The sequence below is a fragment of the Notamacropus eugenii genome, chromosome 4 (assembly GCF_028372415.1).
Source record: "Notamacropus eugenii isolate mMacEug1 chromosome 4, mMacEug1.pri_v2, whole genome shotgun sequence".
In the NCBI taxonomy this organism is placed as follows: domain Eukaryota; kingdom Metazoa; phylum Chordata; class Mammalia; order Diprotodontia; family Macropodidae; genus Notamacropus; species Notamacropus eugenii.
The window spans coordinates 431,400,803-431,417,780 of record NC_092875.1 but is presented as its reverse complement, the minus strand read 5'-3'; the positions used below and the strand labels follow the sequence as shown (position 1 = coordinate 431,417,780).

The 16,978-nt window shown below is 39.2% G+C and overlaps 1 pseudogene; it reads left to right on the top strand.

The window, feature by feature from the left end:
- The first annotated feature begins 11,768 nt into the window (after nt 1-11,768).
- On the top strand, nt 11,769-12,912 carry LOC140498624 (creatine kinase B-type pseudogene; annotated as a pseudogene).
- Nucleotides 12,913-16,978: the final 4,066 nt, after the last annotated feature.

The window sequence follows — 16,978 nt, the reverse complement described above, 5'->3', positions numbered from 1 at the left end:
AATACAGTCTAAAAGGCTGCCTTCTTGATGGGAAATTTGGATTTAGGGGGGACCAAAACCCTAAATTAAAGGAATAAACTTTGTAGAATTTGAGACAAAGGAGGAGAACCTAAGGTAGAATACAGTTTTATACACACCTCTAATCCAGTCTCTGGATCTTTGAATCAGCTGTGCTCCACATACAACCATCTCCCCATGCATGTCTTAGAATCTCTTGATTTCTTCAAAATTCTTCTGAAGTGCCACCTTCTACATAAGGCCTTTCCTGATCTCCCCAGCTACTGTGTACCCTCCTATTCACTTTGAATACATTTATTTATGTCTACTACCTCACCCACTAGAATGTAAGCTTCTTGAGAAGGGGAACAATTTCATTTATATCTTTGCATCCCCAGTGTCTGACACATAATAGGTGAGTAATAAATGCTTGTTGATTTATTGTTCCGCAGCCAGGGTCCATAAGCAGTAAAAAGTAGGGTGGCGAAAGGAAATGAATATGGGGAGAACATTGACTCCTTTCCTTCTTTTAGCCATCACTTTCTAACCTGCTGAGAGAAACTGGATATTGCCATTTCCTGACCCATTGTTAGTATTCTTTATCCTTCATTTTCAAAGAGGACCAATGACATCCCAGGATGATGTCTTGACTTGCTGGTGAATTGGATTGAAGTGAGGCAGAGTTGTACAAAGTCATCATCTTCACTCTCTCTTCCAGAGCCATCAAAGTCTAGTGGCAAGACAAAAGTCAGTTCAGTCTGGGATGCAGTGGATGACATGGGTATCTTCAATGTCTGATCAGACTCGTAAGTGCTCTATAGCACCTGCTTCACCTGCCTTCAGGATCACTGGAACAAATTGTTCTCATATGCTCATTCTACTTAGCACATATTAGGCAAGTGATAAATATTTGTTAATTAAGTTATTCAAGATGCTCATTGCCGTGTTAGATGGGTGAGAGTGATGGTATTCTATTCTAAAAGAATCACGCATATAGCTTTTAAAACAAAGGGTGGATAAGGAAATGGATGGTCAGCCTACAAGGGTGTTGGTAAAATTTTATTAGGACATCCAGGACCAGGGTAGTATGTGTCTTTCTGCTCTACCAAAATTTAGGACATCCTTCAAAGTTTTCATCCTACTTTATCAGTCTTTCCAAGCAAGTCTTTGTGTCTAGATTTTAGAGACTATTGAAAGAAATCCCCCGGGGGCAAGGGCTGATATGCACCCCTTCCTCTCCCTTTTCCTTGACTACATGAGTTGCTGCAGGACGCTGGGACTCGAGATCATATTTCTGAGTTACTGTAGCTTGGAGGGGAGGAGACACCAAATATCTATTTTTACAGAATATCTTCAACAGTTTCATAGGGTTACTCCAGTTTCCATTGGAGGTTTAGATGACAAATTACTAAGGGAAGGAGTATGCTTGTTCAGATAGAAGTGAATGGAAGATCCTCTGTTTGAGCCTCTGTTATGGGGCTGAATAAAAAAGTGTCATGTGGGTGTGGACATTGTGAGTTTTTGGAAGTCAGTACTGGCTTGGGTATTTACAGTAGTTTTCATGCCAGATATTTTGGGTAGGTCTAAATGGAAGAGTTGTTTGAACCATCCCCTGTAGTCAACATTAAATGACATCAGCTTGGGGGATGATGGTGAAAGATATTTCTTCCCAGGTAATGGAGATGAAAGAGGCTGGAGTTTTCCGCTACCAAAATTCCCCCTTTAATAATCCTGTGTGGCCAGTGAAGACGGTAGGTGTTCTGCAACCAGGGAGAACAGAACTGTATAATCTACATATAATTAAAAGTTCTCTACTTTAAGGCCATGATCAATGGATTATTTTCATAGCATTCAGTTGTTTGTGGGTTAGGTTAGTGCTATCAGAGATATCATACTCCATCTGCCAGACTGAATAAACTAGAATGGTATCCTTACAAGAAAGCAGAGATTGAGGATTGGGTTCATTATCAATCTAATAGAAGAGTGATGGTACTATTAGTACCTAGATTGTAGGAGGAGTTGAAGCTTCCAGTCTTCATACTGATTGCTACAGCCATTCCTGATCTCATCAGCATGGCACCAGATTACTTGGGTCCCAGGTGAGTAGCATGGGATTGCTGATCTTGTCAGTGATGCCTTTTTTTCCATCCATGTGACTGAGCATACCCTCAGCATCATTCCTCCTTCTTATTTGACCTCCCCTTCATAGTGTCAGTTTTTCTCAGGGCAGAGGTGCCTTACTTACTTTCTGAGTTCATTGATGTTCACCATTATATTGATGATGTAATTCTGACTGGACTTAATGAAGCCACAGTTGCAAAAGTCTTAGATTTGATGGGGTTTCGTATGAGAGACAAGGTTTAGAAGATTAACCCAAAGAAAAATTCAGTATCTACACCATTCAGTTAACATTTTGGGGATACATTAGAAGGGAAGAACCTAGATGATTCTAGATGTAAGCAGAAATGAACTATTGATATTTATTCTCCTATAAAATAAAAAGGAAATTCAAAGTCTTACTGAACTCTTTGGGTTTTACCAAATATTCCCAGATATTCTACATTTGGGTTTTTTAATTGCTTCTATTTATCAAGAATCTTTCTCTTTTGAGTGGAGACTAAAACAGAATTTGGAAGATTTAAAGGAAACTCACAATCATTTTCTCCCTTTGGGCACTTATGATCCTTTTGAGACCTATGTTTGTGGAGTGTCTATGCATAGGGACCAAGATGAGTGTCCAGATTAAGTGACCATTCGGGCTTTTATAGTCATTAACTTGCAGAAATGACTATCTATTATATTATATTTGAGAAACAAGTGCTTTCATGTTATTAGGCCCTGAACAGATGATGTATGTTTTTATCCTTGGTTCAGAAATGCCCATCATGAATTGGGAAATACAAGATAGACCCCTTAGCAAGATGGGTAGAACACAAGAAGCTTCCATTGTTAAATTAAAATGGTACATCCAGGGTCATAATCACCTAGACCTTTGAGTTACTGGTGTCCTTCATGAGCAGGTTGTAATATTTCCCAAGGCCTGGACCTTCAGTTCCAGCCCCTATTTAGCTTACCTAATGGGTCCCTATCTATGGGGACCTAGCACTTGAAGGTTGTTTTCCCTGGTTTACTGATAGTTGTGCTTTTTATGAGAAAGGTATATGCCCCTGGACTTCAGTAGCTATAAACTCATTGCTGGAGATAACTTCATGCAGGGGTTCTTAACCCTTTTTGGTCATGGACCCCTTTAGCAGTCTAATAAAACCTAAGGTCTCTTCAGAATAATGTTTTTCAGTCCATAAAATAAAATATATAGCATTACAAAGCAAACAATATAGTAAGAATATAATCAAAATATTTTTTAAAACAAGCTCATAGACTCCAGGGTAAGAACTTCCATCCTACGGGATGCGGTGCTGCTTCATGGTCAGCCTATGAGAGAACTCTGAGGGAAGAAGATGATAAATTTTATTTTTATTTAATTCTGAAGGTGATGGGTTTGGATAAGTACCCTGTAACCAGGGGAGAACAGAACTGGATAATCTATATAATTAAAAGCTCTCTACTTTAAGGTCATGATCAATGGATTATTTTCATAGCATTCAGTTGTTTGTGGATTAGGTTAGTGCCATCAGAGATATCATACTCCGTCTGCCAGACTGAATAACTAGAACGGTACCCTTATAAGAAAGCAGAGATTGGGGATTGGGTTCATTATCAATCTGATAGAAGAGGAATGATGCTATGTTGGAGTAGGCATAGGACAATGTCATCATCATCATCACTAGTATTTACATATCACTTTAAGGTTTGAATAGCCCTTTACAAAAATCTCATTTTGAGGCTCACCAGTGGCCCTGGATGTTAGATACTATTATTATCATCTCCACTTTACAGATGAGAAAACTGAAGCAAACAGGATTGAGAGATTGCTCCAGCATCACACAGCTAGCAAGTGCTTGAGACCGGGTTTGAAATCAGGTCTTCCTGACTCCAGCTCAGGTCCAGTTATCGATTTACTGTATCACCTAACTGCCTCAAGGCATCACTTGATTGCCTTAATTAAGAATGATGTAGCCACTTCTACCCAATGACATTCTTCATGTCAGCCAGAATGTCTGCCTTTCAAGGATCAGTATGGTATGATCCCACAAGATTCTCAACCTGCCTCTGATTGGCAAATTAATTATACTGGTCCTCTTCCTCCATCTAAGGACAAGATCTTGGCCATTATAATCTATGTTTATTCAAGATATGGGTATATAATGCTAGTTAAGTCCACAACCACTCTAGCCAATATTAAAGTTCTTAGAGATAGCATCCTTCTTTCCTATGCTCCCACTTGTACCATTACCTTTGATTGAGTATATATATTACTGTATAGAAAGCCCAAGACAGGGCCTGTTGCCACCATATTTGGATTTTCCACCTTCAGTATCATCTGTAGGTAGTTGGTATCATAAAGTAGGAGAACAGACTTTTAAAATAACAGCTTCAGCTACACACTCATGGTTATCGGGCTACGTTGTCCTGTCTTCTAGAGGCTGTGTCTTTGATAAATTCCCCAAGAAGAGAGAGGTTTCTCTTCTCCAGCAGCTTCTTGGATCCACCCTTCAGGATAACTTGCCTTATCAAGGTGGGTAACTTTTAGATATAGTCTCAGTTGACCCTATGCAGCCCTTTTTTATTCTATTTTCTGTGTGGGATTACTCAATCTTGAAGCTTAGGGGTCAAGAATAAAACTCAGTGACATGCTATGAGGAACCATTCTTCCAGATTGATCAATTCATAAACCCACACTTTAGTGACAACATTCAGTTGCAAATCAATCTACAAAACTACTATAGTCTAGCCCACATTTTTTCACCATGTACAAAAGGATATTAAGAGAGATGGCACCAAACACTTGGCAGAAACCAATGTGTACTATGCTTGCAACCTTCTATTGATCTACTGGTTCAACAAAAGAAGTGAAATTTTTAGATTTTTTTTTATTACTTAGATGAAGATGTAGATTCTGTGCTTTCCAAATGTGTATGTAAAAGAAAGCTGAGTAAGATCTGGTTTCATCTCCACAGTCTAGCTCCTGCTTACCTGGACTTTTGAAAAAAAAATACAACTTTTCTTCATGAATTCTACCTTCTCTACTAGCTGTTCACAAACTCAACAATGAGAGAAGTAACAATAATAGCTAACATTCATTTAGCACTTTAAGGTTTCCACAGTTTTTTCGATATATTTTCTCATCTGATTCTCACCAGAACTCTGTGAGGTAGGTATTATAACAGATGAGCAAACTGTGTGTGTGTTCATCCTTTGTTGCTGAAGAACACCATGCCATCAGAGAAATAATGGCATGACTGGCACTTGACTTTGTTTTTGAGTGAGGGAGGGCGGTGCAGGTTACCATCCTCACCTCTCCTCCAGAGTCATCTGAATCCAGTGACCAGATATTCATCAGGATGACTGGAGATGACCCAGGACGAAGCAATTGGGGGTAAGTGACTTGCCTAAGGTCACATAGCTAGTAAGTATCAAGTGTCTGAGGTGAGATTTGAACTGACTCCTGCACTGATTCTCTATCCACTGCACCACCTATGAGCTGGTGAGCAAACTGAGACTAAACCAGGTGAAATGGCTTGCCAAAGTTACAGTTAGTAAGTGTCTGAGATAGGATTTGAACTCATGTCTTCCTGACTCAAAATCTAGGGTTCTATCCACCATAGTACCTAGCAATCCACCTGCCATCTCTGTGAAGCTGTTCAAGTTGTCCCCTATACCTCAAAAGCATTTCTCCTGCATCTCAGAATGTTTTTCCTCAAGAATAACAGAGCTCAATTCCTTCATAAAGACTTCCCTGATCCCTCCTCCCCTTCTTCATTACATCTCTCCTTGTACCAAACTTACTTGTGTGTGTGTGTGTGTGTGTGTGTGTGTGTGTGTGTGTGTTCTCCCCCCAGTAGGATGTAAGTTCCTTGAAGACAAGGGTTGTTTCCTTTGTATCTTTGTATCCCACCAACCAACATAAGTTATAAGTAATGGAGTCAGGACTGAAACCCAAGTCTTCTGACATTAAATCTAGTATTCTTTGCATTGTACCATACTTCTCCTAGGATCCAGTCCTCTGTAACCTTTCCTTTTTTCCCATTATTTTTCAGTATATCAACAGTGGGACATTTGTTATGGTTGTTCTGCATTGTTTTTTTTTTTTAACTCATATCTGTAAGTTCTTAGAAGGGAGGTATGAGTTCATCTAAAGTTGCCAGGTGCTCTTATACTACTGTCTCTTCACCTAACTCAGCCTTCATTTCTCTACTCATCATATTTTTTTTCTCTCTTTTCTAGTTTGAAGATTGATGGAGAAGATGGCGGGAGAGCAGAAGCTGATACCCTTGCCTTCTTTTTGCATATGTTAACTTTAAATCCTTTCCTTGTTCTTCATTTTCCTTCCAAATAAACCTAAAAGAACTCTTTTATCATCCATATAATATTTTGCAACCTTCTGTTCTTTTTCAGTTTTAAGCATCCTAATACTATTGTTACACATTCATGCCACTTCTTTAGTCATCCTTGATCACATGCTTTTCCTTTCCTTGTATGCTTCTTTTCAAAATCTGAGACCTGTGCAGCAAACACACTAACCCCTTAGTTGCATCTCCTTTTTCTTCCTTCTCAGGATCATTTGTCATTAAGGAACAGCTGCTCAAATCCCCCTTAGGGAAGACTTTCCTCACTAGTGGAGCTTGATTACTCTGTACTCCTTTCCCACATGCTTTGTGTAGAGTCCTTACTTTCTAGAGTTTTTTTCTCCCTTCAAGACTTTCTATTTGAAGAGAATCTGGAATCATGATCTTGCTTCTCTCTTGGTACTGGAAGTAAGAAGACCAAGCCTGGTCTTTTCTCAGATTCTCATCAACTTTGTCTTCTCACAAGAAGGAGCATTCAGTAATCAATCTCCACCAGTGAGAAGAGTCATACAAATGGTCTTTGAGCCACAGGTTACAATTGTATTGACAAATTTCAATTGTTAGAGCCTCTCTGTCTCTTAGAGTTACCTTTCCTTGCAGAGACTCTAGCTATGGAACCATTCCTTTCTTTTTTCTTACTTTTCTCATACCTATTTTCCTCAAGTCTAGGTATATATGTCTGGTTATGTCCAACATTCTTTTATTTTGTTCTTACAAACTCTAAGGGTAAATGATTGCTTTGTTCCCAGGTGCTTGTCACCTTCCACTTCACCAATCCATTTTTTATTGTTAGAAATGAGTTCATAGTATCAACTACTCTTGTTTCCTCTACTCTCCAAGGTATGAAGTCATCAGTAAATCATCTAATGTGTTTATCAGATGCTCTGCTTTGTCAAAATGAGAATTTCAACATATACTTGAAATCCTTTATCACTATTAGAGTAATAGAATTTTATAGCTGAGAGCATCCTTAAAGATAATTTAGTCTTATCCCTTACCTCGGTGTCAATCTTGTAACCTTTTTCAGAAAGCATTGTTCACATTATCCAACCAGTTTGGTGGTCTGTAGACTACTCCCAGTTATATCACACCTATTTCCCTATCCTTTTATCCTCACTCAAATGCTGGGTGATAGATTTAGGTTGATAGAGTTAATTAGCTTTTCTTTTTAACTAGAGAAGATAATATAATGCAGATCTAGCCTCTTTTGTTTGTATAAGAAAGGTTAAACCAATGCTTTAATGTCCATAGATAGATTTTAACATTCTAATTATTTACCTTATGATGTATGTATACATTCAGTACAGATTCAAGATATTTCAGTTTGGGGATTCTGTGATAACTTATATTTATCTATCATCTAAATTTATACTTTTAAAAAAGTCTCATCTATATTTTTAAGTTCTTGAACATAAAAAGTCTACCACTTGCTATTCCTATCAAGATAACTTTGTTATTTTCTTAGGCATAGCACTTAAATACAATCTTTTATTATACTCATATATATTATTAAAAATTAATTACTTTTCCTAACAACTCAAATAAAATAAATTTTATATTTTAATTTCTCATTTGTTCATTATCTCAAACATCTGCAGAATTTTTATTGGAAAAATATTAAAGGGTTTCTTTTATATTTATGAAAAAGAAGAGTAAGGGAAAGACCAAATACTTATAATGGAAAATTAGAACATTTATCATAAAGTATATACGTAGATGTGCATATACACACACACATATATATATACATATCAGACATTTTAAAAAATTAAATTAAATTAAAATTAAAATTACCAAATAAGAATGCTAATCTTTCTACCTCAAGAAAAAAAATTCCTGCACTAAATATACTACATTTCCCATGTTAAATAATACCACTTAAAAACTGGCTCATAAGGGCTGTGAATAAATTTTTAAGTAACTGAAACAGAAAGGGGTCATTTAATGCCTAAAATTTATTTAATTTACATGCTTGTATCCTGTTTGCAAATGTCTGAATCTCACTGTAGTGAAAAAGTGCTTTTTAGCCACCATATAGATTACGTCAACACAGAATGGTGCCTTTATCTTGGATTTCAGTTCCTAATCTGTCCAGCAGAAATGTTTTTTTCATGTTATCCTTACCTTGCTTCAATGTACTTTCATGAAATGCATTATACATCCCTTCAAAGGAGTAAGGCTTTGTCACTATCCAAGGAATTCATTCTGTAATCTTCAAAGCTGAAGCATACCTTTAGTTAAGGAAAAGGTAATGGACAGTACTTACAGCTGCAGTCCCAGCAATGTTGTGCTTGCTTTTATCTATTTTTAAACGATTGCCAGATGCCTGTAACTGACACCTTTAATCAGAGCAGTTTTCAAGTTTAGATGGGTTCATAAACAAGCAAGTTATGGTGTTACCATTTTACCAATCCTTTTCTCTGTACTGACACTTTACAAGCTCAAATTAACCTATTTTCATTGTCTGAAAACCTTCCAGCAATCCCCACTACCTGCAGTTAGCATTATAGGGCTGTACAAAAAGTGTGAATTGCCAGATAACTCCAAGAAAAAAAGATTTCCTGACATAAAAAACACATTCAGGTCAAAACTTGCGAAGCCTAAGTTAGTTAGATAATTGCCTCTACGATCGGCATAGTGAATCGGCATTATGAACGCATTTATTTTTTCACATATGTTTTCTTCTTGTTTTCATTGCTGATTCAACTATAGAGAATTACAGAAAATATCCTTAGTTACGGCTAAGCAAGAATTTCCTCTTCTTGGATCAGAGTTGTAATAACCTTAGAAAGTATCATTGAGAATATGGTAAACTAAAGCAATGCGCAGGGAAATCCACAAACTAGCCCTTACTTCTTCTTTCATTTGGTTCTGCTTTATGGCATTCCACCTGCCTTTATGCCCCTCTAGAAAATGTGAACAGCTATACTTATGAAGCACAAGCCATTTCAGGTGTAAAGGCTGAAGCGTGCATACTTACTTTTCGCAACTTTTTGTCCAGGAGTTTCTGGAGGAGGGCTGATGCTGGGAGGGGCTCGAATCGACTAAAGTTCCAGGCCTGGGATTTGGAACACAAGATTCAGGGTCCTTTTGCAGAGTCTGGCCAACGAGAAGCTATGTTTATTTTCAGGAACAAGTCTCTCTTCCTAGAAGGTCCTTGGGAAAGTTTGAAAGGAGAAGCATTTTTGCCTGCCCTTGAATTGGCTAGGTCATTGAGCAAAGTGGAGTGTATTTTAGCATCACTGTGATGAAATTTGAGGGCTGTTTCTGAAGTAGGTGTGATTGACGCCGGTGGGGCCCTGGCAGAGGGTTAAGTGTGAAATGCTGCTCTGGAGAACTGATGAAGCCCAGGGACAAGTTATCACCTAAGGCTGAGGAGCCTGGACAACTCCCTGCAAACTTCACACAGGACTTTGGGGTCAGCTACACTAACTTTAGAAAAACAAAACATGTCACCATGGAAGGGAGTGAAGGCTAAAATAAAACAACTGTCTCTAGGAGAGAAAATTTTAGTGACTAAAAGTACATGTAATAAATATAGCTGAAAAGGTGGATCATAGTTCTATGTTATTCATTTAGAATTAGAGTTGTACTCATCCTGTGAAGTCCCACAGGGAAAGCAGAAGGCAGAGAGGGGCCATACTTCAGGGCTGCCCCCAGCTGCTCTTCTGTATTTCCTATTCCTGACCAGTGAGAAAGAAATGGGAATGAGTCCAGAAGAAACAGCCAGGTGAAAGGCCAGACACAGTAATGGCTCTCTTTGATGAGCACACTCATCACTCACATTTATACAGGGCATCACACAAGTCTTTGTGGGGTTATAAGTTTTTAAAACTTAAAACCGCACGAAGTTTTTAAAACTTAAAACTTAAAATCCTATATGTCGTTTAAAAGTTTATCAAGCACTGTACTTACAACAACCTTGTGGAAAGGGAGCGATAGAAGCTCTTTAAAAATATATGCAGTCATTGAGGTTCACAGAAATCAAGAGCTTGTCCATGGGCACACCTGCCACCCCCTTCAGGAGGCTATTCCTGATGCCCTAGATGTTACCCCTCCTCCCTCCAACCCCCACCAAATCACCATCTATTTATTTTACCTCTGTCCTGTTACTTGTGAACATGTTGAATGTTCACATGTTCAACGTTAATAGAATTTCAGCTCCTTTGAGAGAAAGATCTGTCTTGTTTTTTTGTTTGTATCCTCCAGAGCCATCCAGAATCTGGCACATAGTAGGCATTTTAATAAAGGAGTTGGTTTTAGTTTTAGATTTGAGAAAGGAACTTTTTTAATCTGTGATATGCTTATTGATTTATGGATAATGAATGTCAGTTTAGACTCCAATCGAGGTCCGATTCAATGTCAAAGACTCTTTCCACTGCATGATACAAGCAATATTTAGTGCTCCCATTAATTTAAGCCATCAAGAAACCAAAGTGCAAAAATATAGTTATTTTTTTAAAACTGGATCTTCTTTGAGTACATGAAGGGGCCACTGCCTTATAACAACTTGGAATTGCTATCGTAATACCTTAATGTATGATATCTAGATACTGACAACATAGAAAAAAAGGATCTAATTGGAGTCTGGCAGCTAAAATTAGCAACATCAAGAAAGGAGTAGGGCAGAGCCAACGACCTTGAAAGGAATACACTGTAAACGTCCATTCTCTAGTAAACAGCATAATGTTTTCCAGTTGTAGAAGGATCATGTACCAAATAGTATTGAATGAATAGGTGATATATATATGCACACATACAAATATATGTATGTATATACCTGTGTGTGTCATGCATGTGTGTGCCTGCATATATATATATGTATGTTCATAGACATATACATATGACTTTTTTACATCACAGGAACCTACTTGAAAGGACCTTTGAGGCCACAAAGTCCAACGTCCTCATTTTTACAGAGAAGTTAACTCTGTGTGAACTGATTCAACCGCTTGGGAGAGCAATTTGGAACTATACCCAAAGGGCTAAAAAGCTGTGCATACCCTTTGATTCAGCTATACCACAACTAGGTCTGTATCCCCAAAAGATCATAAAAAAGGAGAAAGGACCCACATGTACAAAAATATTTATAGCAGCTCTTTTTGTGACAAAGAATTGGAAATTGAGGGGATGCCCATCAATTGGGGGATGGCTGAACAAGCTGTGGTGTATGAATGTAATGGAATATTATTGTTCTGTAAGAAATGAGAATCGGTGACTGAGCTTGGGCTTAGGTGGCCTGGGATCCTCACAATCCTCTCGTCCTCTGTGACCCCTGGAACACCCTCGCAGCCTCCTGCCATCATGCCATTCTCCAACAGCCACATGCTGATGTCCTGCTACCCCCACTAAGGAGGAATATCCCGACTTCTCCTTGCACAGCAACAACATGGCTAAGGTGCTGATGCCTGAACTCTATGAAAAACTCTGGAATAAGGCTACATCAAGTGGCTTCACCATGAATGATGTCATCCAAACTGGGGTGAAGAACCCAGGGCACCCATTCATCATGACTGTGGACTATGTGGCTGGAGATGAAGAGAGCTACAAAGTGTTCAATGAATTGTTTGATCCCATTATTGAGGACTGACATGGAGGCTACAAGCCTTCTGCAGAGCATAAGACTGATCTTAACCCAGACAATCTGCAGGGTGGTGATGACCTGGATCCGAACTATGTGCTGAGTTCCCATGTTCGAACTGGCCAGAGCATCCAAAGATTCTGCCTGCCTCCACGTTGTAGCTGGGGCAGCCCATGCCATAGAGAAGCTGTCTGTGGAAGCTCTGGCCAGCCTGGAAGGTGACCTGAATGGGAAGTACCATGCTTTGAAGAACATGACTGAACAGCAGCAGCTGATTGATGACCACTTCCTCTTTGACAAGCCTGTCTCCCCACTCCTCTTGGCTTCTGGCTTGGTCCAAGATTGGTCTGATTGGAAGGGGCATTTGGCACAATGACAACAAGACCTTTCTGGTGTGAATCAATGAGGAAGATCACCTGAGGGTCATCTCCATGCAGAAGGGAGGTAACATGAAAGAGGTGTTCACACATTTCTGCACAGGGCTTACCCAGATTGAAACCTTTTTTAAGACCTAGAACTACGAGTTCATGTGGAATCCTCACCTGGGCTACATCCTGACATGCCCCTCCAACCTAGGCACAGACCTACATGCAGGTTCCACATCAAACTTCCCCACCCGGGTAAACATGAGAAGTTTGATGAGGTTCTGAAGAAAGTGAGACTGCAGAAGAGGGGGACAGGGGGTGTGGATACAGCAGCTGTGGATGGTGTCTTTGACATCTCCAGTGCTGACCATTGGGCTTCTCAGAGGTGGAGTTGGTGCAGATGGTGGTGGATGGTGTGAAGCTGCTCATTGAGATGGAGAAGCATTTGGAGCAGGGCCAGTCCATCGATGACCTTATGCCAGCCCAGAAATGAGCAATTGGCCCCCTGAATTCTGTGCTTCTTAATTTATTGGATAAATGAATAACCACCATCCTTCCCACCTGTGGTGCCCTGGGTTGGGGGGGGGGCGGTTTCCAGATGTAGCCTACCTAATTATGCTGTGGAGAAGTTTTCCTTCCTTTCAGTGTTAGAGTTTTATTTTTGATGACTGAGATGTTACTGAATGCTGAAATAATGAACTATTATTTTGGTTTGAAATAAAAAGAAATGATGAGTAGGAGAATTTCAGAAAAATTTGGAAAGACATACATGAACTGATGCTGAGTGAAGTGAGCAGAACCAGGAGAACATTGTACATAGTAACAGTAACATTGTGTGGTGAACAACTTTGATAGACTTAGCTCTTCTCACTGTTCCTGAACAGAGCTGGCAGAAGTCACACAATGTTAATGACTGAGTTCATTACACATTCTTATCTCATCTGAGCCCCTCATTGTAGCTAGACAATCCTTTTTCCCCCCCTAATCTACAGCTATTTCACTCCCACAGAAGCTATTTTAAACTTTCCCTTCTCTTCTCAGGCTTCCTTCTTTCCCTTCCACCCTCTTAGCCAGATACCTCATCTCTTAAATTACTGAGAAAACTGAGGCCATTTTTCATGACTTGCCTCTTCCCCTCTTTTTTTCCACTCCCTCTCCTTTATTCCCCCTCCCTCCTCACTCCCTCCCTGAGATGGTGTACAATCTTACAGAGGTTCTACACATACATTCCTATTAAATACATCTTGCATAGAAGAATTAAAACAAATGGGAGAAACCATAAAACAAAAAAAACAAAACAAAACATAATACAAAAGAAAATGGTCAGCTTCTATCTGCGATTCAATTCCATAGTTCTTTCTCTGGATGTGGAAGGCATTTGGCCTCAAGAGTCCATTAGAAATTTTTTAAGTCCTTGCATTGCAATGAGGTGCTAAGTCTACCAGAAAAATTCCTCACACACTGTGGTTGTTACTGTGTACAAAGTTCTCCTGGTTCTGCCACTTTTACTCAGCATCAGTTCAGATAAGTCTTTCCAGGCCTCTCTGAAGTCTTTCTGTCCATTGTTTCTCATAGCACAATAGCATTCCATTACATCCATATACCACAACTTGTTCAGCCATTTCCCCAATTGATGGGCATCCCCTCAATTTCCAATTCTTGGCCACCACAAAGAGTGCTGCTATAAATATTTTTGTGCATGTGAGACCCTTTCCCATTTCTATGATCTCTTGGGGATACAGTCCCCATCCTTAAAAAGATATCTTCCCCATCCTTAAAGAGAAAAACAAAATTTTTATTAGACTCTGCTATCCCCTCAAGCCATAATCCTAGAACTCTCTTTCCTTTTTCTAGAAGTTAAACTCCTAGGAAAACTACTGCCTCCACTTCCTCTCTTTTCACTCCTCAGTCCTTTGCAATCTAGATTTCATATCCATCACTCCATGGAAACTACTCTTTTCAATGTTACCAACAATCTTTTATTTGCCATGTCTGATGGTCTTTTCTCAGTCATACTTCTTGACCTCTCTGCTGCTGCATTTGACATTGTTAATCAACTTCTCCTAGAAACTCTTCTCCACTCTGGGTTTTCATAACACAATCTCTCTTGGTTGTCCTACTTGTCTGACAGATTCTTTACTGACCCATCATCCATATCACATCCATTAATTATGGGTATACTACCAAGACTTTGTCCTGAACTCTCTTCTCTTCTTTCTCTAAGATCTCTCAGAAACTTCATCAGCTATCATAGGGTTAATTATCATCTCTCTGTAGATAATTAACAGATCTCTATATCTAGCTATATCTAGCTCCAGTTTCTCCTTGACTTCAGTCCTGCATTGCCAACTTCCTGTTGGACATTTCAAACCAAATATTCCAGGGACATTTCAAACACAAACAGGCCAAAACAGAACTCATTATCTATTTTCTTAAATTAACATCTCTAAAAAACTTCCCTATTTTTCTTGAAGACATGTGCATTTTTACAGTCTCCCAGATTCATAGCCATACCTTCCACACTGACTACACTTGCCTCATTATGACATCTTAACCCCTTGGTAAACAGTTTAATTCTACACTGTCCTCTTCCCTCTAGTCCCTTTCCCTCTTTTCCTATTACCTATCATACCCTAGCCTTGAATTAATCCCATGATCCATTACCTTCATTCCTATTCACATGGTGCTGAATAAAGCTAGAGAAAATCATGAAACCACATGGACTGGGAATGTGACTTAAGCTCTACTCCCTGAAGCAAGGCAAATCTTTATATATATCCCTAATCAATTTACTATTTCACTCACTAGAGTGGCTTTTCCAAACATTTTCATTTCTGTTCAAACTTCCCTTTGCTCCTCTACCTTCACCCTCTCATCTGAGAACCTTGCCTCATATTTCACTGAAAAAAATGAAGCCATTCACCAAGAGCTCCTTCCTTCCTCCTCTTCACATCACATCCCCAAGATACTGTCTGCCACTGTCTCCTCTTTCACCCCTGTCTCACATGAAAGGATGGTCTTCCTTGATGAGGCAAACCTATCTACATGCACAAGAGATCCAATTCCATTCCATCTTCTATAGCAGATTGCCCACTCTATTATCCTTGTTCTTATAATTCTCTAAACTGTTCCTGTCTATTGACTACTTCTCTTCTATCTACAAACATGTTCATCCTTAAAAAAACTCTCACTTAATCCATCCATCTATCCTCTATCTATCTATTTATCTATCTGTCTATCTATCTATCCTCCTTTTTGTGGCAAAATTCCTTTAGAAGACTCTTTGCAATTAGTGCCTCCACTTTTTTTTTTGAGGCAATCAGAGTAAAGTGACTTGTCCAGGGTCACATGGTTAGTGTGTGTCTGAGGCCACATTTGAACTCAGGTGCTCCTGACTCCAGGGTCAGGATTCTCTCCAATATACCATCTAGCTGCCTCTATTATTCATTTCTTAGCTCTCTACAATCTTTCTCACTTCAACCTTTAACTAAAACTACTCTCTTCAAAGGTACCAATGATTTCTTAATTGATAAATCTAATGGCATTTTATCAGTCCTCATCATTATCAACCTCTTTGTAGCCTTTAACACTATCAATTACTCTCTTCTCTCTTCTGTCCAGGTCTTTGTGACATTCCTCTCTCCTGGTTTTTCCTCTGTCTCCTCTTCTGGATCTTCTCCATGTTTTTCCCCACTGATTGTGAATGTCTTCCATGGCTTTGCCCTGGTCCTTCATCTCCTTTCCCTCTATACTATTTTATTTGGTGATCATATCAGTTTCTATAAATTCAATTGTCATCTCAATGCTGATGATTCTCGGATCTACTTATCCAACCCTAACCTGAAACTCATCTCTAGCTGCCTACTAGATATCTCAAACTACACATTCCATAAACATCTTTAACTCAACATGCCCAAAACTGAACTCATTATTTTTTCTTCCTCCGCATAAACCTACCCCTCTTCCTTTCTTTCCTATTACTTTAGTGGAGGTTCCCAAACTTATTTGTTGTAACACCTCCTTTTAAAAAAAAAAATTAATCAGCACTCCCCCTGGAAATCTCCTTTCTTTAACCCTTTAATTTTTTTTTAAATTTGTGGCATTTCATGCATATCCTTTAACTCAGTGACACCACTTCTAACACTGTATCCCTAGAGATCACAAAAATGAGAAAAGGACATATTTGTACAGAAATATTTATATCAGCTCTTTTTGTGGTGGCCAAGAACTGGAAATTGAGAGGATGCCCATCAATTCGGGGATAGCTAAACACGTTGTAGTATATGAATTAAGGGGAAGGAGATAAGATGGTGGAGTAAAAACAGGGACTTGCTAGAGCTTTCCTCTCAACCTCCTCCAAACACCTGTAAAAATGACTCTAAACAAATTCCAGAGCTGCAGAACTTATAAAATGACACAGTGAAACAAATCTCCAGCCCAAGATAGCCTGGAAGGTTGACAGAAAGTGTCTGTCTCACTGGGTTGAGAGCATAGTCTAGTGTGGCTGTGCTGGAACAGACAGGGCTGGAGCAGGCCTCAGGGGACTGAGTCGCAGGCAGCTGTTTCAG